The 25496-nt window shown below is 44.4% G+C and overlaps 1 long non-coding RNA gene across 1 annotated transcript in view; it reads left to right on the top strand.

Moving 5' to 3' along the window:
* Positions 1 to 2283: 2283 nt before the first annotated feature.
* LOC142729586 (uncharacterized) overlaps positions 2284 to 25496 on the top strand; it is a 234225-nt gene continuing 211012 nt past the window's right edge. The window contains exons 1-2 of the long non-coding RNA XR_012878371.1: positions 2284 to 2356; positions 10400 to 10552. This is a non-coding gene — a long non-coding RNA (uncharacterized LOC142729586). The remainder of the gene's footprint in view (positions 2357 to 10399; positions 10553 to 25496) is intronic.

Here is a 25496-nt window from a genome sequence, read left to right on the forward strand (position 1 = left end):
TCCCGTGGATACATTACATAGGATCTGTGCCTCTACCATTCTGCTGTGAGACTGCAAGGACATTCACCAACTTAAAACCAACTTGCCATTGGCCTATTACACCATTATTTTACCTTAAATAAAACCAAACACACCTTGTGTGGTAAAGTGGAAGTGGCCACAGCTTTATTATGTAAATATTTCTCTATTTAACCCCTTCCCGACATTTGCTGTATGGATACGTCATGGAAAGCTAGTGCTTCCCGCATTTTGCCGTATCCTGAGTCGGCGCCATCATTGCCGCATGTCAGCGGTGTATTACAGCTGACATCCCGCTGTAATGGTGGGGACCGAAATTAGCTTCGATCACCGCTATTAACCCCTTAAATGCAGCGGTCAAAAACTATCGCTGCATTTAGGTTGTTTGCAGCTCATCGGAACCCCAGCAATGAAATTGCAGGGGTTCCGGTGGCTGCAATGACAACCAGAGGCCTAATACTGGCCTCCCGGTCTGCCTAGCACGGAAAACTTCCATTATTATTGAAAAATAAATAAACCATACATATTTGGTATCGCTGCGTCCGTAAGGGTATGTTCACACGCAGTAGCAAAATACATCTGAAATTACGGCACTGTTTTCGCCTGAAAACAGCTCCTGATTTTCAGAAGTTTTTTGTAACTACTTGCGTTTTTCGCGGTGTATTTTACGAGCGTTATTGGAGCTGTTTTTCAATGGAGTCAATGAAAAACGGCTCCAAAAACGTCCCAAGAAGTGACATGCACTTCTTTGACGTGGGCGTCTTTTTATGCGCCGTCTTTTGACAGCGACGCGTAAAATTACACCTCGTGGGAACAGAACATCGTAAAACCCATCGAAAGCAATGGGCAGATGTTTGTAGACGTAATGGAGCCATTTTTTCAGGCGTAATTCGAGGCGTAAAACGCCAGAATTACGTCTGAAAATAGGCCGTGTGACGATACCCTAATGGCCTAAACTATAAAAATATTATTTTATTTATTCCACGCGGTGAATGGTGTAAAAAAAAAACATAAAAAAACTATACCAGAATATCGTTTTTTTGGTCACTTTGCCCTACAAATATTGGAATAAAAAGTGATCAAAAAGTCGTGTGTATCCAAAAATGGTACTTATATAAACTATAGCTCGTCTCGCAAAAAACAAGCCCTCATACAGCTCCATCGACGAAAAAATGAAAACGTTATGGTTTTCACAACTTGGCGACAGAAAAAATACATTCTTTTTACAAAAGTCATTTTATTGTGCAAAAAGTTGTAGAACATAAAAAAGTGCTATAAATTAGTTATCGCCGGAATCGGACTGACCCGCAGAATAAAGGTAACAAGTCATTTATAACGCATGGTGAACACTGTATAAAAAAAACTAAAAAACAATGCCAGAATTTCAGTTTCTTGGTCACCTTTCCTCCCAAAAAATAGGATAAAAAGTGATCAAAAAGTCGTATGTACCCCAAAGTGGTAAAAATAAAAACTATAGCTCGTCCCGCAAGGAGGGGCCCCAAACATATCTGCTGGAAACGAGGGGGCCCGTATTATACCAGGACAACACTTTCCCATCAAAATTCCCCAAACTGCAAAGGTGCGGAGTGTGTACCAAAAGGGAATAAGTAAGGACTATTTATCAGTGCGACACTGGCCTGTGCAGAAAGGATTGCTTCACAGCGTAACACACATCTATGGATTATTTTACTGGGTTTTTTAACCCGATTATTATACCACCTGACTATGTCCCTGATGTACTCTGCCGAGCTTACATGTACCCTCACATTGTAAACGGAAATACCAGCAATAGTCAAACAAAACGACTACCAAGCAAATCCACTCTCCAAAAGCTAAATGGCGCTCCCTCCCCTCTGAACCCTACAACGTCTATGGCCGCGGACCCTAGTTCAGACTTACCCTCTGACGGCCACAGCCATGGACGTCTGTGTTCTCGGCGGCATCTCCCTCCAGGGAGACGCCGGCACTCACTTCCGGGCTCTGAGACGGTTTCCCGCAGGGCGCGCGCGCCCACGCGAGCTCAGCCTTAAACACCCAGTACGCGTCCAGTTGTTTAAAATCAGTAATTAGCCCAGAATGCTGCTGGACTATAAAAAGAGTCCTGCCCACTTGATCCTTGTCTGAACGTTGTTGTATACCTAAAGTTTGTGTTGTAAATGGTCTCCTAGTGTTTTCAGTTCCCGGTATTACCCGTTCCTGCTGCCTGTACTCTGTATCCTGTGCTCCCGTGCCTCTGTGCCATCTACAGTGAGAGTCAAGTCGTGTCTTCCGCTGCATCTACTGTGCCATCTACAGTGAATGTCAAGTTGTGTCACCGCTACTGTCTACATTGCCTCAGGTACCCTTTCTGGACTATAGACATTGTATTGTACCTAGTTGGCCAGCTGCTATCCCGCTACGCGATACGGCCCAGTGGGTCCACACCCCGCGCCGTGACAGTGCCTAAATAGCTGTTTACTTCCACATATAAGGCATTTTCATACCCGGGACAACCCTTTTAACAATATTTGCCACTGAAATAGCATATCTAGGGAAAAATTTAAATTTTTACTCTGCAACAATCCGCAGCGCAATCATTTATGTAAAAGTCCTGTAGGGTGAAAATACTCACTACACCCCTTAATAAATGACTTGAGGTGTGCAGTTTCCAAAATGGGGTCACTTGTCAGGGGTTTCCTTTATTATTTCACATCAGAGCACTGCAATTGTGAACCAATACTTTGTAAATCGCCAAATTAGGCCTCAGTTTTACATGGTACTCTTTCACTCTTGAGCCCTGTCAAATGTCTCAGGCAGAGTGCTAGTAGTGCTCTGCCCGGGACTATGGCTATGGGGTTGCCCCTGACAACAATGTCCATATATGGACAGTGATGTCAGGGGTTTCTCCTGAAGTGGAATCCCCAGCCAGAGCGTCGGCAATGCTCTGGCTGGGTATTCTACTCCTAGAGGGAACCCCAACGGCACTACCTACAGGGAGGGGGGCTGTGTGGCACTACCTGGGAGGAGGGGGCTGTGTGGCACTACCTGGGAGAGTGGGCTTTGTGGCCCTACCTGGGTGGGGGGGCTGTATGGCACTACCTGGGATGGGGGCTGTGTGGCACTACCTGGGATGGGGGCTGTGTGGCACTACCAGGGAGGGGGCTGTGTGGCACTACCTGGGATGGGGGCTGTGTGGCACTACCAGGGAGGGGGGCTGTGTGGCACTACCTGGGAGGAGAGGGCTGTTTGGCACTACCTGGGAGGGCGGCTGTGTGGCACTATCTACAGAGGGCACTAAATTTATGGGGGTACAAACTGAGGGCATAAATTCTATATGGGGGCATAAACAGGGCCTAATGTCTATATGGGCGAAAAAAATGAAGTTTTCTGACATTTTACTGCCGCCGTGAGTTCCCCCGCAAAGGGGCTTACTAAGTCTGTGTCGCCCAAGGGCCCACATAAACCTGGAGCATGGCCTGTATGTATATATATAGCTAGAACGACTAGTCACTCAGCTCTCATAGAGCAGCAACACTGTGGATCTGCAATGGTGACCACAAGCCATATTTCCCTGATACTATCTGTTAGATACACTCAACGTATCAGAGCAGTATTGTGTGTGTTTTATATGACCAATATGCCATCCATCACTGCCCCACAGAGCTTGTTACCAATCTTTCCCAGGCGGCAGAATGCCAGATCTGCCTAGTCCTGCATTGATAAATCTACATCACCTATATCGTAGCATTACTAGTCAGATTTGCTAATCAGGAGCCAAGAATCGCTGTGAAGCTGCGATTAACACACCTGCCTTCTTATGCAGTGATACATTTTGCATACTGTAGCTTAGCTAGCCAGATATGTCTTTCAGGATCCCAGGAAAGCTGGGTAACAAACCATGTGAAGTTGTAATAGAAACTGTAAAATACTAAATCCCCCTAAATAAATGCCCCTCCTCGCTACCAAATTGTGCCATAGATAAGGCAAAGCCTTTCAGGGTACTGGGACAGCTGGGTAACAAACCATTATCTCTCAAACTGTGTCATATTTAGGCAGATTTGCCTTTGAGGGTTTCAGAAAAGCTGGGTAACAAACCATATGAAGCTGTAATAGAGATCTGCTTTAGGGCAGATTCACACGAACGTTGCGTTTTTGCGCGCGCAAACAACGCAGCGTTTTGCGAGCGCAAAAACCATTTGACAGCTGCGTGTGTCATGCGTGTCTGATGCGCGGCTGCGTCATTTTCGCGCAGCCGGCATCATAGAGATGAGGCTTGTCAACGCCCGTCACTGTCCAAGGTGCTGAAAGAGCTAAATCTTTCAGCACCCTCGACAGTGAATGCCGAACACAACAGCGAAAAACCTGTAAAAAAAAAAGATAAAGTTCCTACTTACCGAGAACTTCCCGGCCGTTGCCTTGGTGACGCGTCCTTGGTGACGCGCCTCTCTTGACATCGGGCCCCACCTCCCTGGATGACGCGGCAGTCCAAGTGACCGCTGCAGCCTGTGATTGGCTGCAGCCTGTGCTTGGCCTGTGATTGGCTGGAGCTGTCACTTGAACTGAAGTGTCATCCCGGGAGGTCGGACTGCAGGAAGGAGACAGGAGTAATCGGTAAGTTAGAACTTCGGTTTTTTTTACAGGTTCATGTATTTTGGGATCGCAAGTCACTGTCCATGGTGCTGAAACAGTTTAACTCTTTCAGCACCATGCACAGTGAATGTCTCCCGACGTCGCGGACCGGAAATTTTTTTGCCGGGTTCGGCCAAAACGAGTTTGGCCGAACCCGGTGAAGTTAGCTTCGGTTGTCGGGGTTCGCTCCTCGCAAAGACACTCAGTTTGGATGCTTGGAAACAGAAAAGCACGTGGTGCTTTTCTGTTTCCATTCATCCTTTTGACAGCTCGTGCGCTGTTCGCACGGAAGTGCTTCCGTGCGACCTGCCTGGTTTTCACGCACCCATTGACTTCAATGGGTGCGTGATGCGTGAAATACGCAGAGTTATTGAACCTGTCGCGTATTTTGCGCAGCGAACAAACGCTGCGCAAAATACACGGACTGTGTGTACTGCCCCATAGACTTCTATAGGGCATTGCGTGCCGCGCGAAAACCACGCGCCCTACACGCTGCCAAATCACGCTCGTGTGAATCCCCCCTTATACTCAATCCCCCTAAATAAATGCCCCTCGTCGCTACCAAATTGCACTATATCTAGGCAGATTTGTCTTTCAGGAACCTGGGCAACCTGTATTCCGTAGGGGGACTTAGCGGACAATTTCCCCGCAGATTTTGATCAAATTCTTGGGAAATCCACATATGTTACATACAGATTTAGTTGTGGATTTAGCAGCAGATTTGACCTAGGTTTCAGCCTATGCATTGCAAAGGCTGAAATCCGCAGTGAAAATCCGTGGCTTCTCCGCAACAGAATGAGCAGGCTGCAGATTTGAAATAAGCAGAATGCTCCGCTGTTATTGCGGTCGTCGTCTTCTGCTACATGTGGATGGGGTTTTGAAAACCCCATCCCCTTGTGATGTACTGTAAGCTGCTGCGGATTTGCGATGCAGAACCCACGCTGCAAATCGGCAGAAGAACTGCCACAACCGGACACACCCTTAGGCCTTATTCACACGAACGTGTATTACGTCCGCGCTACGCGCGTGGAAATCACGCGCGTCGCACAGACTTATGTAAGTCAATGGGGCCGTTCTGACATGTCGTGATTTTCACGGCGTGTGTCCGCTGCGTAAAACTCACGACATGTCCTATACTTGCCCGTGTTTCGCACAGCACACACCCATTGAAGTCAATGGGTCCGTGCAAATTGCGCTCGGCACACGGAAGCACTTCCCGGTGCCGCACGTGATGCTCGCTACAGTAGTAAAAGAAATGAATGAAAACAGAAAAGCACCTCCTGCTTTTATGTTTGTAAACATAAAAACAGAGTGTCATGTTGATGTCGGCTGCGCGAAAATCACGCAGCCACGCACCATATACAGATGCCACACTGAACTTTTGCGCTCGTAAAACGGACACGTTCGTGTGAATAAGGCCTAAGACTGGGTTTCCACAGTGCAGATTTGCTGCAGATTTTGTCAGCATTTTGTAAGCCAAAGCCAGAATTGGATGAAGGAGAGCGGACCTATAAGGCCTTCCCTTATATATTTCTTCTGTTTAGGTTCCGTTCCTAGTTTTGTGTTAAAAAATGCTTGCAAAATCTGCACAGTGAGAACCCAGCTTTAGGCTACACAGCATATCCAACCTTGAACCTGCAGGGAATTCCACCTGAAAAAGTGCACATGGTGCCGATTTTCAGTCGGAATCTCCGCTGCAGAAACACTGCTTGAAAAAAAATAAAAGAAGCTGATAGTTACCCCTGGCTGTTGTCATAGCAACGCCTTCTTCTGTTTCAGTGCAGCCTCGCCTCCTGGAATGATGCGGCAGCCCAATTGACCGCCACAGCTTGTGATTGGCTGCAGCAGTCACATGGGTTGAAACGTCATCCCAGGAGGCCAGGTGTCACTCAGAACAGAGAAACGCGTCACTATGACAAAGGCTGGAGGTAAGCATTAGCTTTTTTGTGAATTTTGAAGCAGAATCGCAGCGTTTCCGCCACAAAAGTGGCAACATTTGCTATTTGTTCTAGGTTTCACTTCCGCAGCAAAAAATGTCATAAATTGACCTATCAATGGCATGTCAATTTATGCTGCGGATTTGTTGCTATTTTGATGCAGGTTTTTCTCATTGAATTGAATCAATGTGGAAAACCAGCAACAAAATAGCAACGGATCCGCAGCATAAATTGGCATGCTGAGGATTTAAAATCCGCACTGCAGGTCAATTCATGAACGTTTTTGCTGCAGATTTTTACTGTAGCGTCTGCATGAGATTTGTTCAAATCTCACTCACTGTGCTGCTACTGTAAATGCTGCGTCATTTCCTTAGGCCTAGTTCACACTGAGTTTTTTTGGGCCCTGTTTTTGGTGCGGAAAACACGTTGGAAACTGCGCCAAAATACAGCAGAAATCGCCTATCATTGATTTCAAAGGGAGGTAAAGGCTTTTTTTCCTGCGAGTGGAAAAGAAAACGCTTGCAGGAAAAAAAAGCGTCATGCTCTTTCTTCAGGCGTTTCCATCTCTGACCTTTCATTGACATCAATGGGAGGCAGAGAAAATGTTTTTCACTGCGCTTTTTGCCCACGGCTGAAAAACTCGCAAAAAAAAAAAACCGCAGCAAAGAGAGCGCAGCCTCCTGAAGGAATTTTGAGGCAGATTTTTCTGCCTACAAAAACCTCAGTGTGAACATACTTTTAGGGCGTTCACAAGTGGCATTTCCGCTGCAGATGTTTAGATAGAGGAGGCTGGTAGGAAAAGGCTCCCTCTTTTCTGCAAAATCACAACGGCTTTTTTCTGCAGCTTGCTGGAAGTCTTGCAGGTTTATCTATAGGGAACAATTTTATAAAAGGATTTATTTCATTTAATGTGTGTTTTTAAGGTTAAAGGAACAGTGTCACGAAAAAAAAATTTTTAGATCAATTTGCTTTTTGTGTTTTATTTTAAAAAAAAATATTTATTTGTGTGTTTGTGTTTTACTTTTTTTTATTTTTTCACTTTTTCTTGTCCATGGGGGCTGCCATTTTTTTTTCCATCTCTGTATGTGTCGATTAACAACACATACAGACATGGAATACAGTCCCATAGTGAATGCGAACGGGGCCCGTTCCATCCACTATGCTGTACGCCGTCTGTGTGGGAACGGCGCATGCGCCGCTCCCACACAGTCCAAATTGGACTGTGCGACGTCCGGCGCCATTTTCTTGTGGACCGGAAGTCACGGCCGGACAGTAAGATTACTACTTCCGGTCGCGGCTTCCGGACTTGTGCACTTGGAGCGGAGGTAGCAGACGGAGCGGATGGACCGAAGGGTGCGGCGGCGGCAGGAGCAGGTAAGTGAGGTCTGTGTATGTTCGTGTTTTACTGTGTGTTTACTACTGTATGTAAGCCTACTACACTGTGTGTTAGCTCAAAAAATGGCGACACACAGTGTAGGAGGTTTGACCGTTCAATCCCCTCGTTTCTCCCGGCACTAGCCAGGATAAGGGAGGGGGGGATTCTGAGAGCTCACTAGAGCGAGTGAGTTTTCTCCAATCTTGCAGCATAAAGCAATGTGGTTGCTTTACCACATGCAATGCTGCAATTTTGGGAATTGCTCCATCTAGTGACCAGTGCTGGGAAATATTATAAATTAGAATCTAATTTATAATATTTCCTGACTCGTGAAAAAAATAAAAAAAATTAGAACAATGTTTAATCACCTATACACTAATTGTTTAACTAAAAAAAAAAAAAAAAATTCCCTTTAAGGGTATGCTCATACGCTTAAAAAAAAACGGCTGTAAAATACGTAGCTGTTTTCAAGGGAAAACAGCCTATGATTTTCAGGTGTTTTTTATGCAAAGCGTTATTTGATGCGTTTTTTTACTGCCATTTTTGTAGCTGTTTTTCTTTGAGACAATGCGAAAAAACGGCTCAAGAAGGGACATGCACTTCTTTTTTACAGGGCGTTTTTTTATGTGCCGTTTTTAGAAACGACGCATAAAAAACGCCCCGTGGGAACGAAACGCCGTTTTTCCCATTGACATTTATCGGCATATGTTCGGAGGTGTTCAGGCCATGTATTTTCAGCCATTTTTCAATGCGTTTACAGCCCGAAAAACAGCTGAAAATAAGCCATGTGAACACACCCTTAGGCCTGATTTACACGAGCGTGTGCGTTTTGCACACGCAGAAAACGCGGCGTTTTGCGTGCGCAAAAGGCACTTAACAGCTCCGTGTGTCATCAGCGTATGATGCGCGACTGCGAGATTTTCTCGCAGCCGCCATCATTATGACACTCCATTTGGATGTTTGTAAACAGAAAAGCACGTGGTGCTTTTCTGTTTACTGTAATGACGGGGGTAAGGAAACAGACAAGTGAGCCCTAATCTACCCGCCACTCAGTCCCTGCCTACTTGCAACAACCCGCCCTAGGCGACGGGGTACAACTGGGCGACAGTCCCTACGCTCAATATGTGCACGACAGACAAACAGATAAGGGTACACAGAAGCAAGGGAAAAGGGGCAGTTGCCCACGGCAACACCGAGAGCAACAAGAGTGGTGAACGAGCCGAGTCAAACCAGGAGTGTACGAGGTACCAAACGCAGAGCAGAAGAGTAGTCAGTAAGCCAGGGTCAAAATGAAGCAGGGTCAAATAGATCAAGAAGCTGCAGCAGGGCCAGGAAACCAAATGAGAAGAATCACAAGCAAGGAGGAACAGGAAAGGCAGGTATAAATAGACAGAGGGCTGGAGCTAGCTCCGTCTGGCCAGGCTGTGATAGGCTCTCCCACTCCTAAGCCTGCCATCCTGAGTGGTGGAAGATGGAGTCAGTCTCACAGACATAGAAGCAGGTGCAGACTGATTACCTATGGGCGTGGATACAGAAGCTGTGTCTGGCAGATCCTTAACATTTACATTCAGAGTTTGACAGCTGCTGCGCGAATCACACAGTTCGCACGGAAGTGCTTCCGTGCGGCATGCGTGGTTTTCACGCACCCATTGACTTCAATGGGTGCGTGATGCGCGAACAGCGCACAAAGATAGGACATGTCGTGAGTTTTTTTCAGCGGACTCACACTGAGCAAAACTCACGGACTGTCTGCATGCCCCCATAGACTAATATAGGTGCGTACGAGACGCGTGAAAAGCACGCGCGTCGCCCGCACGTATATCACGCTCGTGTAAACGAGTCCTTTGTGTCGCTTTTAACATGAGACATGAGGAAGTGAGGATTGTTCCTGGGAATACTCCTCAAGGGCAGCATATTATAGGTAGAGATCCGCTGGGCTATTATGTTAATGCAGCACAAAAAATATTATAAAAAGAATACACATGTAAAGCTCTAAAGTGCTAATCAAAAGTGAAAGTCTTCTAGCGTAAACGTGATGCATAAAAAAGTTACACCTTGTCCTGCAAAAATAAAACAAGGCCTCAAATAGAAACGTAGACATTAAAATAAAATAAAAGATTATGGCTAGAAGGCAAAAAAATAAAGCATGCTGCAACCTTAATAAGTTCCCAATTGTTCCAGTATAAGCCTACAGTAGTGATTCTGAATTCTATTGCCAATGTGTAAAATGGTATACGATGTGTTTTTTTTTTCTACTAACAGAGTTGCCTCAAAATGTACATTTGTTTATAAAGCATAATGATCTGCTTTCAGTGCTCTACAAATGATGAATTCTTCATGGATATTCATCTATAGCACTCACAGGCTTCTCCCTACAGTTGACATCATAGTCTTCTCCCTTCAGTTGATGACATCACAGCTGATGGAATACTAAGGCATTGTGATGTGTCTTTTTTTACAGACAAGCACCTGATGCAGCAGCTCTTATGTGTAGAGCAGTCTTCGTCCTATCAGACCTGTTCAGTTCTCAGACAAGACCACCATTTTCTTCATGCTCCAAGATCTTCACATCATAATCACAGGCTCTGCAGGAAAGTTCACCGCAGGGAAACAGGTAAAGACCATTCCAGTTTTGTATGCCAGGGCAGGGGGTCACATTCAGACTTCCTCTAGCCCATTTTACATGTTTCTTACATGTTTCAAGAGTTACAGCAGTTTTCAAAACCATGTCCCCCTTTTCATATGTAATTATTGTATGGCCACTCAAGCTGCTGTAACGTCCTTCCTCCTGAGCGCTGCAGCAGCTTTCAATATACAATAAGCTAATGTTGATTTCTTTCCATGAATGCTGCTATAGGTCAGAAACCTCCAGCATTGCCTGGAGGTCATAAGAACTTACTTAACAGCCTGGTGCACCCCTGATTGTAGTTATATGGCTACATGCATGACAAAAAGAAAAATGTACACTATGGAAGAATACCAAATACAGCATTTTATGGGTAGAGATGCCCTCTAAGGCTGTGTTCACATCAGTGTTGTCTTTCCTTTGAGGGTTTCCATCGGGGAAACCCCTCAATGGAAAGGCAAGCGGAAACCTTAGCTTCTGTTTGCATCACCATTGATCTCAATAGTGACGGAAACGTTGCTAATGGTTTCCGTTTGTCACCGTTGTGACAAGGTTCCGTCGTTGTTTTGACAGAATAAATAGTGCAGTCGACTTCTGAGGGCCTGATACTGAAAGCCGAAGGATTGTCAGAGGCAGTCATAAAAACCCTACAAAAAAGTAGTAAAAATGTCACTAACAGTAAATTTATCGCAACTTACTTCTGCAGGCTTCTGTTTAACAATGGCATATGAAATGACAGTCTTAAAGAGGCTCTGTCACCACATTATAAGTGGCCTATCTTGTACATAATGTGATCGGCGCTGTAATGTAGATTACAGCAGTGGTTTTTATTTAGAAAAACAATCATTTTTGACGGAGTTATGACCTATATTAGCTTTATTCTAATGAGTTTCTTAATGACCACCTGGGCGTGTTTTACTTTTTGACTAAGTGGGCGTTGTGAAGAGAAGTGTATGACGCTGACCAATCAGCGTCATACACTTCTCCCCATTCATTTACACAGCACTAGCGATATAGCTATATCATTATGTGCAGCCACATATACAAGCACTAACGTTACTGCAGTGTCCTGACAATGAATATATATTACCTCCAGCCAGGACGTGATGTCTATTCAGAATCCTGACCACTTCTGTAGCGTCTGTGTGAGACTACAGCACAGCACAGCGAGATCTCGCTGTAAATGACAGCTTACAGCGTAATCTCACGAGACAACGCCTGCTATGCTGTAAATTACAGAGAAGTGTCAGGATTCTGAATACACATCGTGTCCTGGCTGGAGATAATGTATATTCATTATCAGAACACTGCAGTAATGTTATAGTGTGTTTATGTGGCTGCACATAGCGATATAGCTATATCGCTATGTGCTGTGTAAATGAATGGGGAGAAGTGTATGACACTGATTGGTCAGCGTTATACACTCCTCTTTACAATGCCCACTTGGTCAAACAGTAAAACATGCCCAGTTGGTCATCAATAAACTCATTAGCATAAAGCTAAAATAGGTCATAACTGTCAAAAATGATCGTATTTCTAAATTAAAAAACACTGCTGTAATCTACATTACAGCGCCAATCACATCATGTACAATATAGGCCACTTATAATGTGGTGACAGAGCCTCTTTAATAAATTCCCCCATTGTATTCATGTGACCAGCTTTAGGACTTAAAAGTCAATTTTCACAAGTGACATTGTTAGTTGTTAAGGTAGGGTAAATGAATTAAGCTAGTCGGATATTATCTTTAATGTATTGAAACTTTTTTAGTTGTATATACATGACTTTTTTGTTAGTATATACATGATTAGACATTGTCTTATTTTTTTTTATTTTTTCACAACTCAGGAAATATTATAAATTAGATTCTAATTTATAACATTTCCATGTGCTGGTCACTAGAGGGAGCAATTCCCAAAATTGCAGCATTGCAATGTGGTAAAGCAACCTCATTGCTTTATGCTGCAAATTTGGTATAGACACACTCGCTCTAGTGAGCTCACAGAATCCCCCCTCCCTTGTCCTGGCTAGTGCCAGGAGAAAGGAGGGGGTTGAATGTTCAAACCTCCTACACTATGTGCCGACATTTTTTGAGCGAATGCACAGTGTAGTAGGCTTACATACAGTGGTAATCACACAGTAAAACACAAACATACACAAACACAACTTACCTGCTCCTGCCGCCGCTAACTTCGCTCCGTCCACTCGCTCCGCTCCTAGTACTTGCTTCTAATCACATGTCCGGAAGTCACGACCGGAAGTAGTCATCTTACTGTCCGGCCGCGGCTTCCGGTCCACATGAAAATTGCGCTGGATGTCGCTCGGCCGAAGACCTTCCTTTTAGACTGTGTGGGAGCGGCGCATGCGCCTTTCCCACACAGACGGCGTACACCATAGTTAATGGAACGGCTCCCGTTCGCATTCTCTATGGGGATGTATGTGCCGTATTCCATCTCTGTATGTGTCGTTAATCGACACATACAGAGATGAAAAAAAAAATGGCAGCCCCCATAGTGAAGTAAAAGTTAGAAAAAATAAAAAAGTAAAACACAAACACACAAATAAATAAAATGTATTTTAATAACACTAAAATCAAATTTATATATAATAATTTTTTTTCGCGACACCCGTTCTACTGAAGTGTTTAGACAGTGAATAGACATTCCACGGGATGTCTATTCACAATCTCTGCACTTCGTTACTCTGTCTGTGGTAGTTACAGCAGAGGAAGCGTGATACAACGAGATCACGCTTCCTCTGCTGTAACTACCATAGAAACAGTAACGAAGTGCAGAGATTGTGAATAGACATCCCGTGGAATGTCTATTAAATGTCTAAGCACTTCAGTATTGTTAATGTGTTAGTATAAGACAGCACATAAGGATCTAGCAGGATCCCTATGCGCTGAGTAAATGAATGGAGATGAGTGCATAAGGCTGATTGGTCAGCGTCATACACTCCCCTGTATAACGCCCACTTGGTCTAAAGTAAAAATACACCCACTCGGGCATTAAGCAACTCATTAGCATAAATCTAAAATCGCTAATAAAGTGGTAAAAATAGATAGTTTTTTTAAAATAAACCTACATTAAAGCGCCGATCTCCTTATGTAGGAGATACGGCACTTATAATGTGGTGACAGAGCCTCTTTAAATGATAAGCAAATTGTTTCTTTTTTTTTTCTACCTAAATTGGCAGAAAACACACCTATTTTGGAGATATAAAAGACAGCTAGAAGGGAAATTGAGGAGGCCGGTGTTTTTTTAATTACATTTTTTTCCTTGGTGTTTTTTTTTTTCCATTTGCTAACGATTTAGTCAAAGTAGCTCAAAAGTAAATGTCTTTATAATACATGATATTGTAAAGTAATGTAATGGGAAATTTTGGCGCATGCCCGTTTTGAGTAAAAATTTTAGCTTTTTGAGACATTATGCTGTTTTCGCGTCTTTTCAACTAGTAAGTCGGGACCAGCGGGAGAGCAGATCTCCTGCATGACATATTTAATTTACACCTGCGGATATTATAGCTGACATCTATGCTAACTGGTGTAGATGTCAGTTTGTGCAGCACTGACAACACAAGTTGCGCCATATTTATTCAGAGCTGTGGGCTTCTTGGAGTATGTTCACATTCAATTTTTTTCTTTTCGTCAGAGGTATGCGTTGGGAGAAGTCTCTACGTATACCTCCAACGGAAGGCTGTATAGGCATAGAGTGGGATATATCACCTGAACTCCCCGGGCACAGCGTTACTTTAAGCACTAGGCTTGGAAAGCCCCTGACGTTAGCAACGCTCTGACTGGGGATTCTGCTCCTAGGGAAGCCCCTGACAACACTATCCATAAATGGACACTGATGTTAGGAGCTTTAAGATGCCAAAATCCTAGGCCAGAACACTGGCATTGCACTGGCTGGGGATTCCACTCCTGGAGGGAGCCCCTGACGTCACTGTCCATATATGGATTCTGCTCCTGGAGGATCCCTTGATGTTACTGTCTGTACATAGACAATGACATTAGGGGCTTTGTAATGTGAGAATTCCAAGTCGGAGCGTTGGCAGCGCTGTGGCCGGGAATTACGCTTGTAGAGAAAGCCTCTCACTTTACTGTGCATATATGGCTTTAAATATCCATATTTGGCTTTAAACTCTGGAGTCCCCGGCCAGAGCATCGCAAGCACTCACTGACCAGGAACTCCTGACTTGGGAAAGCCCTTGATGTCACTTTCACTATATGGACAGTGATGTTAGGAGTTTAAAAACCCAGGAATCCATGGCCAGAGCGTCGGCAATGCTCTGGTTAGTGATTACTCTCCTGGAAGGAGACCCTGATGTCTGTCAATTGTTATGGTAGTAGTCGGATATGATCTTTAATAAATTTAAACCATTTTTTTAAGCTTTAAGAACAAGGTTTGACAATGATAAGTTCTACCCATGTGTATCTAATGCTGATATGTATCCATGCTCCTTACTCATTTTAATATTGTGTGATTGAACTTGGTAACTTGGTATGCTTGGCTGACTGTACTGTATGATCAGAAGTAGTAACTAGATGTTTAAGAATCAGATTCAGATAAGTTTTAGTAATGATACTTAGTTCAACAGATAGAGAGGTCCTATAGGGGAGGACCAAGTCAATGTGAGCTTGAAACTCTGAACAAATAAATACCAAGTCAGGCAGAGTAAAAAGTAAATTTAGATTAAAAAGTTACTATTAAAATACAAACCACACAGCTCTTCAAGGTAGAGTTTGAGCAGCTGCATAATATACCCTATTGCTACTTTGACTAAATGGTGAGCAAATAGAAATTTTTCTACCTAAAATGGCAGAAAACACACCATTTTGGAGATGGAAAGGACGGCTAGAGGGGAAATGGAGGAGGCCGTAGTTTTTTAATTACATTTTTTTCCTTGGTGTTTTTTTTTTTCCATTTGCTAACGATTTAGTCAAAGTAGCTCAAAAGTAAATGTCTTTATAATACATGATATTGTAAAGTAATGTAATGGGAAATTTTGGCGCGTGCCCGTTTTGAGTAAAAATTTTAGCTTTTTGAGACATTATGCTGTTTTCGCGTCTTTTCAGCTAGTAAGTCGGGACCAGCGGGAGAGCAGATCTCCTGCATGACATATTTAATTTACACCTGCGGATATTATAGCTGACATCTATGCTAACTGGTGTAGATGTCAGTTTGTGCAGCACTGACAACCCAAGTTGCGACATATTTATTCAGAGCTGTGGGCTTCTTGGAGTATGTTCACATTAAATTTTTTCTTTTCGTCAGAGGTATGCGTTGGGGAAGTCTCTACGTATACCTCCAACGGAAGGCTGTATAGGCATAGAGTGGGATATATCACCTGAACTCCCCGGGCACAGCGTTACTTTAAGCACTAGGCTCGGAAAACCCCTGACGTTAGCAACGCTCTGACTGGGGATTCTGCTCCTAGGGAAGCCCCTGACAACACTGTCCATAAATGGACACTGACGTTAGGAGCTTTAAGATGCCAAAATCCTAGGCCAGAACACTGGCATTGCACTGGCTGGGGATTCCACTCCTGGAGGGAGCCCCTGACGTCACTGTTCATATATGGATTCTGCTCCTGGAGGATCCCTTGATGTTACTGTCTGTACATAGACAGTGACATTAGGGGCTTTGTAATGTGAGAATTCCAAGTCGGAGCGTTGGCAGCGCTGTGGCCAGGAATTACGCTTGTAGAGAAAGCCTCTCACTTTACTGTGCATATATGGCTTTAAATATCCATATTTGGCTTTAAACTCTGGAGTCCCCGGCCAGAGCATCGCAAGCACTCACTGGCCGGGAACTCCTGACTTGGGAAAGCCCTTGATGTCACTTTCACTATATGGACAGTGATGTTAGGAGTTTAAAAACCCAGGAATCCATGGCCAGAGCGTCGGCAATGCTCTGGTTAGTGATTACTCTCCTGGAAGGAGCCCCTGATGTCTGTCAATTGTTATGGTAGTAGTCGGATATGATCTTTAATAAATTTAAACCATTTTTTTAAGCTTTAAGAACAAGGTTTGACAATGATAAGTTCTACCCATGTGTATATTTTCTTTTCAATTTTCTTTTTATTGTTTTAAACAAAAGTGAATCATACAACTGAATAGCAAAAGGTTGATTTAACAGCATATGAAGGTACAATCAAGCAAATGATAAGTGTCAATTTATGCAGTGTAACATTGCATACGCAGCTATGCCGTAACATTCAGGTTAAGATACAAATTTGGAACAATACATTATAAGAGTATAATAATAGTACTCGGTTGTAAAGGGGCCAAATGGGGGGAGGGTAGGGGGAAAAATGAACGAGAGGGAGTAGGAGGGGAAGGGGTTGAGAGAGATTTACAAGATAATTTTTTCTAAGACAAGAAATATCGGTTACAGTTATACAACTTAGTCGCAAACTAACAAATCCAACAAGGTGACCCATCGGATCTGGCTATTGTGTATTCAAGGCTACGTCCAAGAACTGATCTGAGGAGTGGAATATTGTCCAGGGTATCCAGATCTCTATAAATTTAGTATATGAGCGGTTAGAGAGTGCTGCTATTTCTTCAATATAGTAAATTTGCTCTACCTTGTTTATCCATTGAGAGAGCGTGGGGACTTGCATCGATCTCCAGTTTGGGGGGATGAGAAGTTTGGCCCCCGATAAGAGGTGTTTAACGAGAGTGTTTGTGGATTTACTTATTTTTGCCAATGGAAGGTTAAGAAAGATGGTAGCTGGGGGTATTTGGATTGAGATGTCACAGATTCTTGCTATAAGATCTAATACAGGTATCCAATAACGTTGGATCTTAGCGCATGACCACCAGATATGGATGTAAGATCCGGTTTCCCCCAAACATCTCCAACATGTGTCTGGGATGGAAGGGTACCAGTGATGTGTTTTATCCGGTGTGGTATACCATCGTGACACTAACTTATAAGAGTTTTCTTGTGTTTTAATACACTGGGAGGGACCATGGGAATTCCTGTAAAGGATATTTGTATCTTTTTTATTTAAGGTAATGGAGAGATCCTTTTCCCAGAGTGCGATATATGATCTTTTGAAAGGGACGTTCCTATTAATTAACAATTTATAAATCTGAGAAACACATTTCCGTGGGTTTTTTACTTGTCCGAGGAAGGATTCAAAGATAGTCAAGGGTCTTTCCAAGGAACCTGCTGTGAGGTATGGTAGGTTTGCTTGTTTTAGGGACATATAGTGCATTAAATGGAGATTCGGAAGGTTTGGATTTTCGGTCCAAGTCTGTAAGGATATGATCGTCCCATCAGCTAGTATGGAGTCTAGAGTATCAGTCAATCTGACCGAAGGGTTACTAGTGTCACTTCCCAAACCCTCTTGGTATAAATCCACCAAGTCTGAGATACGTGTCAGTGGGGATGGTGTGGGAACCAGTAGGTCCCTAAAGAGAGAGAGTGATTTTATTGTTAACTTGGTCAGAGCATTTTTAAATGAAAGGTTTGTTATGCTGTCTGGGTGTGCAAGTAGCAATGCTCTGAGAGGAACAGGGGCTAGGAGTTCCTCAATTGAGACCCATAATTTATTCTCCGGTTTCCGAAACCAGTCTACAGTCCTGGATATCGAAGCCGTGTGGTAATAGTTCTTAAAATCAGGAGCCCCAATTCCTCCCAGGGATTTAGGCAGTGAAAGCGTCTCTGCACTAATTTTGGGGTGCCTGCCATTCCAAATATATTGAAATATCATTGAGCGAAGTTTCGTGAAGTAAGATTGTGGAATGTGAATAGGTAACATTTGGAATAGGTAGTTAAATTTGGGTAGGATTAACCCTTTAATCAAGTTTTTCCTGCCCATCCAGGAAATAAAGGGAGCTAACCAGGATTCTATAATGACTTTAGTGCCGGCCAAGAGAGGGAGATAGTTTAAGGCGAAGTTGTCAGGCCAATGTTTACACAATTTGACTCCCAAGTAGGTAATGCATTTTGGAGGTCACTTAATTGGATATCGGGATTCTAGTAATCGTGTCGTAGAGTTAGAAACATTGATCCCTAAGGCTTCGGATTTTTCTGCGTTGATTTTGAAATTGGACAGAGCACTAAATTTAGAAAAAATTTCGAGGACTGCCGGTATTTCTGAAATCGGGTCAGACATGATTATGAGTAAATCATCTGCAAATACTGCTGTCTTGTGATGTGTTGATTGAGTTGTGATACCTTTTATATCTGGGTGTTGTCTGATAGTTTGGATTAATGACTCCATCACAAGGACAAACAGAAGTGGTGATAGCGGGCAGCCTTGTCTAGTTCCATTTAGGATTTGAAAGCTAGATGAGAGGGTTCCGTTAATACGGAGTTTAGCTGTTGGGGTGATATACATTTGTAGTATAGCTTGGGTGAAAATTTTAGGAATTCCAAATCGGTCTAAGGTTTCTTCCATAAAGGTCCAGTCTACCCTGTCGAAGGCCTTCTCTGCATCAGTGCTCAGGAATGTCATAGATCTGTTCTTCTCCTTAGCTAACTGTAGTAAATGCAATAGTCGTAGAGAGTTATCTTTCCCTTCCCTGCCGGAAACGAATCCCACTTGTTCCGGAGCAATCAAGTCCGGTAGTATCGGACTTAATCGATTGGCTAAGAGTTTTGCGAATATTTTTAGGTCAGTATTTAAAAGTGAGATAGGTTTGTAGTTACTACATAAGTCAGGGTCCTTACCGTCTTTGTGAATCAGGGTAATATGCGCTTCTAGAGTCTGTCTAGGAAAGCTAGAACCTTGTAGTATAGAGTTACACAAACCAAGGAGATGAGGTAGTAGTTCTTTCTGAAATACTTTATAGTAATGTATGGGAAGTCCGTCTGGTCCTGGACTTTTTCCCGAAGGGCACTTCGACAGGATAGACTGGAGCTCAGACTCCGTGACCGATTTCTGCAGAGTGGCTTGTTGTGTAGGGGAAAGTTGGGGCAAAGTTAGGGACGCAAGAAATGAGTTAATGATTTGTTTCCTACTGCTCCGCTCTCCATCAGTCTCTTGAGATCGAATTTGATAGAGGGAGGAGTAATAATTTACAAAAGCCTCTGAAATCAGATCAGTGTCGCTAGTTTTCAAACCATTAGGCAATTTCAGGGAGTGAATATAAGACCTGGATTTCCTCTTCTTTATCAACGAAATCATGAGTTTGGAGACTTTATCTCCGCGTATGAATATTTGATTTTTCCAATTAGAATAGAATTTGGCAGACTGCTTATTGAGTAAATCTTTTAGGCCTGTCTTTTGACCGTGAGCGAGGCGAGGACATCTAGTGTTTGTACATTTTTGTGTTGCCTCTCCAGCTGAGAGATTTCCTCATATAACGCCGAAAGTTTCCGTCTTCTACTGCTATTTTGATACGAGCCAATAGAAATGAATTCACCTCTAATCACTGCCTTGTGGGCCTCCCAGATCACCGGCATAGGACATTGCTCTATAGTATTGATTTGGAAATAAGATAGTATAGCCGAACTGGCGGAGGCAGAGGGACGGCGTTGATCCGGAACAGACCGGCTGACAAAAGGAGGCTGGGGATGCAGGACTGAACCAGGTGTCGTAGAAAATTGCAAGATATGGCATTGAGGGTTCCTGGTCATGTTTGGACTTGGAGTTGGAGGGCATGGTTGCGGTGAACGCGGAAGACCGGAAGAGGAGGAATGTGTTTATGGACATTGAGGGGTACCGATATGTTGAAGGGATGGTTGTTTATTTGCAAGAAAAAGGCAGCGGGAGGGATGGTCAGTTACGCGGGAAAAGTGAATAACGAGTTATGGTATTGTTGAATGTACGGTGGGCGGAGTTGACCTGCCGACGCTTGTTATGGGTAATGGCAGATACGTTCTGTCGCCCCAACCCTTGGAAAGGGGTAGGTTTACGGGGGAGGTTACAGGGGGGGAGGGGAGGGAGGGAAAGAGGACCCAGCCGGTCGGATATGTAAAAGTACGAGAACAGGATAGGATGTGTTGGGATATGTTGAGGGATGATGGGATCACTTAATTGTTTGTCCTGGAATGTACGGGGCCTGCGGGAAGCCAGAAAACGACAGGCGGTATTTGATTTTATTAGGAAACAGGAGTCGAGGGTGATAGGACTACAGGAGACACATATGACTAGGGATTCAGTCTCCATGATGCATAGGGCCTGGGTAGGCCATAGTTTTCATTCATATCATACTACATATTCAAGGGGGGTGAGTCTTCTCATACATAGGGCAGTGCAATTTATATGTCACGACTCCTTCCAGGATGGGGAGGGGCGGTATGTGGGGGTACACTGTACGATGTATCATTGGAATTGTGTTTTGGTGGTGTTGTATGTCCCCCCTCCATTTTCTAGCGGATGTATCAAGAAAGTGGTGGAGGAACTGGCTAGGTACCCGGAGGTGCCGTTACTAGTGATGGGGGATTTTAACGCAGTATTGAATACCAATATGGATAAATTCGGCATGACAGGGGGAGGTTTAACAGCGTTTGGCCATCTTGTTGCTGAAATGGGTTGGCGGGACATATGGAGGGATAAACATCCAAATAGCTTTCAGTATTCTTGCGCGTCTTCCACATATCAGTCTTTATCCAGGATAGACCTAATCTTGTGCTCACCGGCAGCGGTACCATTTGTAGCCCAGATAGAGTACTTGCAAAGAGCGTTATCGGATCATTCTCCTTTGGTAATGAAGGTAAAGACGGAGGGGAGGACAGGGCGGGGGCAAGGGTGCTGGAAACTCAATGCCTTTTGGCTGAAGTTGATAGATCATAAACAAATTTTAGACCTCATAAAGGAATACTTTCAATTCAATTCGGGAACGGTACCGCAAGAGATACTGTGGGACGCGATGAAGGCGTGGCTGAGAGGGGTGTTCATCCAGCACATTTCGGCAGTAAAAACACGGTCTAGACAATTAGGGGAAGCGCTGTTGGAAAGGGTAACAGAGACAGAAAGGCTACATATAATAGATAACACACCAGACACACTGAAGCATTGGGTGGAGGCGCAGCGATTGTTAAAACAGCATCAGTTGGAGAGGGCAGATAACAAAAGGATGTTTTTAAAACGCCAATATTATGAGGAGGGGGAAACCACTGTACGGTTACTGGCAAGGATGGCGCAGGCTCAGAGGGAGAATAATTACATACACACTATTAAAGGGGAGGGGGGGAAGTTGGAGACGGATACAGGACAGATTTTGAAAGTTTTTCAGCAGTTTTACTCGGATTTGTATGCCTCTAGGGCAGAGCACACACCTCAACAGCTGGAAGAGTATATAGGGGAGATAGAACTTCCCAGGTTGGGAGGGGAGGAGAGAGGGACATTGGAGGAGCCCATATCTCTGGAGGAGCTCCAGGCAGCCATAGGGATACTAGCCAGTGAAAAGGCGCCGGGCCGGATGGGCTTCCGGTGGAAGTTTTTAAGGAATATGAGGAGGAGCTCGCACCGCAGTTATTGGCCACTCTTTTAGATAGTTTTGATAGGGGGCGGCTTCCGGAAACAATGTACGAAGCAACTATAGTCGTTCTGCCTAAAGAGGGGAAGGATCCCCAGCTCCCGGGCTCCTATAGACCAGTTTCTCTATTGACTGCGGATATTAAAATCATGGCGAAAGTATTGGCGCTTCGACTAGCTAAGGTAGTGGCTGGGGTGGTACATGGGGATCAGGCCGGCTTTATGCCATCCAAATCGACGGCGGTGAATCTGAGACGGCTGTTCTTGAATTTACAAGTTCTGCCGGATAATCATGGGGGGAGAGCCATTCTGTCCTTAGACGCGGCTAAAGCATTCGATTGCGTGGAGTGGAAATATTTGTGGTCAGTTCTGGAGAAAATGGGATTTGGCCATAATTATATAAAATGGGTAAAGTTGTTGTATGTAGCCCCGACAGCAAAGATAAGGGTGAATGGGGTGCTATCGGATCGGTTCGCGCTGGAGCGGGGAACGCGTCAGGGATGTCCATTATCTCCATTGTTGTTCGCGTTGGCGGTGGAACCCTTGGCGTGCGCAGTGAGACAACATGAACATATTCAGGGGTTGAGATATGGGGGGGTGGAGGAACGAATTGCATTATACGCAGACAATATGCTGTTATGCATGGCGGATACCGAGCGCACACTACCGTTAGTGATGGCCCTAATTAAGCGGTTTGGGAAATATTCAGGACTACTCATTAATTGGTCAAAATCGGCTCTAATGCTCATGGACCCGGGGGTTATCCAGACTGGGGAGGAGGAGGTGGAGATACCGGTGGTCACGGAGTTTAAGTATTTGGGGGTTAGGGTGACGGTGAAAGCACAGGATTATATGTCCCTTAATGTAATGCCACTGTTAACAACGATAAAAGCCAAAGTAGAGGCGTGGAATAAGTTACCTCTATCGGCTCTGGGTAGGACGAATCTGATTAAAATGATCCTTATGCCCCAGGTGCTGTATGTCCTACATAACTCCCCGGTATGGATCCCCAAATATTGGTTCAGGAGGTTGCATAACCTTTTTAGGGACCTAGTATGGAAGAAGGGGGTACCTAGGATTAAACTGGAGAAATTACAGCTGCCGAAAGAGGAGGGGGGCCTGGCTGTGCCCAATGCTTGGGTGTATTATTTAGCTGCCCAATGTCAGCATTTCTGGGGGTGGGAGCAGGAAGAGACATGGGGGTCCAGTGCGCGCATCCTATCATATCTGGGGGGGGGGGGAGAACCCGTTGGGAGGACTGGAAGCGCACAGCTATAAACGGATGGCGAGTACCAGACCCACTCTGCTTCTCATACACAAGGTGTGGTGGCAGTGCAAGCAATTGCTGGGGATAGGAGAATGCACTAAATATACACCACTCTGGAGGAATGCTTATCTGGGGGAATTGGGTAAATTGGAAGGGATGCAGGGGTGGGAGCAGCAAGGCATAATACGATTGAGTCAGTTGTACGAGGGAGGCATACTCAAATCCTTTCAGCAAATAAGGGAAGAGTTTCAGCTGGACTCCCGCATGTTCTATCAGTACCTGCAGATTCGGCACGCTGTGCAGACACAAGCGGTCAGTGTAGACATGACAATACATGCCGCGGGGGTGTTGGAGCATATTGCAAAAGCAGTAACGTCAAAAGGATTAATTTCATTGGTTTATCGCAGGTTATTGGTGGAACATCTGGGGGATCCTATGGCACCAGTGAAAGCTGTATGGGAGAGGGATGTGGGTCCTATTACAACAGACCACTGGGAGGCGGTATTGGCAGCAACATGTACCTTGTCCATTAATGTAGCACAACAAAGATCGCAGTTGTTTCTGATACATAGGGTGTATAGGACCCCGTGGGTGCTGAAACAAATGGGATTAAGAGCAGATGCCAAGTGCCCTAGGTGCCCGGAGGAAAAAGCAGACATCCTTCATATGTTCTGGACATGCGGGAGGTTGGGGATTCTGTGGACGGAAATATTGGAGCTAGTGGGGAGAGTGTTTGAGGTACAGATTCCATGGGATCCTGTGGTTATGCTGCTAGGGTATGTTGGAGATTTGGAGGGGGATAGGATGTCAGGGTTGGCAATCGCTAAAATACTATATCAAGTTAGGAAAGGAATAGCAAAGCACTGGCTGGATGCGGAGCCACCATCAAAACAAGAAATTATAGGGGCACTTAACTCACAGGTTCTGATGGAATATAGGATATACTCCAAGAGGGGGTCCAAGGTCAAGTTTGAAAAACAATGGGCTAGGTGGATTGATCAATCTGGGTATGCTTCTGCGGAGCTAATGACACTAAGGTCACACGTTCAGGTATAGGGCTACTGACGGGGGGGTACATACGGAGAGCAGGCGTAGGATGGGGAATGGAAAAGGGGAAGAGAAGGAGAGAGGAGTGGAAAAGTGGTATCGAGAAGACCGGCTGGGGGGATACAAGGGGGAGTTGGGGGGAAGGGAATGTTTGGTTGGATATAAATAATTGGGTCTGTTGAAATTTGCTTATACACTGTATGAGAACGTACAATGACCTGTAATAATGTGAAGTTTGTTGAATAAAATTGAACTGATTAAAAAAAAAAAGATAGTATAGCCGAGGCAACACGTTTCTTATTTGTTTCTGAGTTGAGTAAACTTTCGTTCAGGGACCATGCCTTTTGTCCAGCCGGTCTGTGTGTCAGCGAGGCTCGGAGCAGTAGGGGAGAGTGATCGGAGTGTATAGCGGTCAGAATTCGTACTTCCACAATGTTAGGCAATAACGAAAGAGGAAGAAAGAGGTAGTCTAGTCTCTGATACGAATTGTGCGGAGATGAGAAGTGCGTATAATCAATCGCATTTGGGTGCATATATCGCCAGGTATCGATTAAGGGGAAGGATTGCAGTGATTTTTTAATTCGCGAAAGGGCTCTGCGTGAAAGCGAGGATTTCTTTGTAGAAGAATCGAGGTCCGGCTCCAGAGCCACGTTTAAGTCTCCCCCCGCCAGACATATACCTTCAATAAAGGGCCTAACTGTGTCAAGTGCGGATGGGATCCATGACGCCTGATTGATATTAGTTACATATAGATTACCCAACGTAACTAAGGATCCCGCTAAGAGACCCTTTATGAATATATATCTGCCTTCGCTGTCAGAGAGTGAATCTTGTAAGACAAAGGGTACATGTTTAGCAAGGGCTATTGCAACTCCACATTAATTTTTGAACGGGGAATGCGAGTGAAACCATGTATTGTAATATGATTTATGAAAAGATGGCAATTTTTGGGCTCGTAGATGGGTTTCCTGAAACAATATAATGTCTGCTTTTGTGTTTTAAAGATATTGAAGGATTTGTGATCGTTTGACCGGAGAGTTTAGGCCTCTGACGTTATAAGAAACTATTGACCATGTTGTATGTGAGTCAGTCATAGTGACGTTGCAAATTGGATCCGTAAAGAGCGGGGTCTCTCTCGGGGATGTGTCCTAGAAAATGGGACAGGGGAATAAGTAA

Source organism: Rhinoderma darwinii, unplaced genomic scaffold (assembly GCF_050947455.1).
Source record: "Rhinoderma darwinii isolate aRhiDar2 unplaced genomic scaffold, aRhiDar2.hap1 Scaffold_726, whole genome shotgun sequence".
Classification (NCBI taxonomy): Eukaryota; Metazoa; Chordata; class Amphibia; order Anura; family Rhinodermatidae; genus Rhinoderma; species Rhinoderma darwinii.